General features: G+C 54.5%; 1 non-coding gene across 1 annotated transcript; it reads right to left on the bottom strand.

Moving 5' to 3' along the window:
• Positions 1–882: 882 nt before the first annotated feature.
• On the bottom strand, positions 883–984 carry LOC114092497 (U6 spliceosomal RNA). The gene has a single exon (XR_003582752.2). It is a non-coding gene; the product is annotated as a U6 spliceosomal RNA (small nuclear RNA).
• Positions 985–1,686: the final 702 nt, after the last annotated feature.

The raw sequence follows: 1,686 nt of genomic DNA, 5'->3' as shown, positions 1-1,686 counted from the left end.
GTTCTGTGGTAAGGAGGCAAAGTGGAGAAATGGCTCTGATTTCACAACAGCAGTGTTAGCCGATGTGTAAACATGTCCAAAACAGCTGACTTTCTTGGCAAAATTGCGAGTTTGTGAATACATAGAGGTGTACCTGAGGAGGGACTGCTGGCCTGTTGCATCATCCCAGGACTCCCTTCCGTGAGCTCCCTGGTGACCCGAGTCTCCAGCCCTCCTCCGCCCCAGGCACAACCATGTGTCAAACAGCTGTCAAATGAGCAGTTTCTCCAGCCTTGACAGCACCACAGAAGAAGCCATTATTCCTGGACTCGTGGGTTAGCCAGAGTTGTTCACACTGTCCAGGAAGAGCAGCTCCTGCCCTCCATGACTTATGACCCATATGTGTTAATAAATGAAGGACACCATTAGGCAACACCCTCCAGGGCCAGGTTCACACATTCATTCCACTAGTACCAACGGTTTCCTGGTATTCTTGGGTACCCTGTGGATCCCAACAGAAAATAAGATGTCCAGGTCCCTGTGCTGAGAGTCAGGAGACAGTGTGCAAGCAAGCCAGGACCGAGCGGGTGGAGGGTGACCCTAGAAGACTCTGGAACAGGTGCCGGGAAGCCGGGAGGGGAGCAGGAGCTCCTCAGAAGGAGGGTGGGGAAGGCCTTTCTGGAACACAGCACTCAACCTGAATGATCTGAGATGGTCTGAGGGAAGAACGTTCCAGGTAGAGGGAGCGGCATGATGAAAGAGGACCAGGGAGCAAGGGAGCGGGAGGAGCAGGGACTGCCCTGTACAGCTGGGCCCCAGAGGCCCCGTGACAGCTTGGGATTTATTGAGGTACCTGCCACCTTGGAGTGGGAGAGTGACGTGACCAAGCTGGGTGCAGAATGATTTTTTTTTTTTAACTTCACGAATTTGCATGTCATCCCTGCTCAGGGGCCGTGCTCATTTTCTCTGAATCGTTCCCTTTTTAGTGTATGTGCTGCCGAGCAAGGGGCGAGTGTGAAGCAGACAGAGTCGGGAAGCCGTTGCTGGAGAGGCAGTGACATGGCTGGGTGAGCTGTAAAAGCAGGGGTGTGGACGGTCACCGGTGTCTTCAGAGTCGGGGTCACCGACCTGCTGTTGGGATTGGGCGGTGAGGGAAAGGACTTTGGCCTGGGTTCAGTGGCCTGTGTGCCGCCGACAGAGACGGGAAAGCCGGGTTGGACTGCCTCACGACGTTTGTAGATCCAGGAAATTGGCAGCAAGAAGACAACTGCAGCCTGTGGTGCTAAAGAACCTTCCAAAAGGGGGCCTGGGAGGGTGACCGTGCCAAGGGGAAAAGGAGCAACCCTGAGGCAGGCGCCAGCGGGAAAGACTGCGGAGAAGGGAAGAGACCACATTATGGGCATTTAGACCTCACTGAAGACATGTTCCTCTTGTCAGTTCTTTGGCAATGACGTGGCCATCATGCTGGCCTGAGTGAGTGGCAGGAGGCAGGTGCCTCTGGTGAAGGTCCACTGGCCCCTGTGGAGAAGCCTCCCTGGGAGGCATGAACTAATTGAGGCACTTTATCAGAGGCTGCTCCTGTCCTGATAGGTTTAGGAACTGTAAGGTATCTATCTACCACTGAGCTACCACCCCAGCCTGGAGCTGAGTCTTGAGGGACATTTCACCCAGGCATGGTGGGTCTCAAAAGTCTCTCTTCCCTCTTGT

The sequence above is a fragment of the Marmota flaviventris genome, chromosome 12, assembly GCF_047511675.1.
Source record: "Marmota flaviventris isolate mMarFla1 chromosome 12, mMarFla1.hap1, whole genome shotgun sequence".
In the NCBI taxonomy this organism is placed as follows: Eukaryota; Metazoa; Chordata; class Mammalia; order Rodentia; family Sciuridae; genus Marmota; species Marmota flaviventris.
The sequence above is the reverse complement of the archived record's forward strand: the minus strand, read 5'-3'. Positions and strand labels throughout refer to the sequence as shown.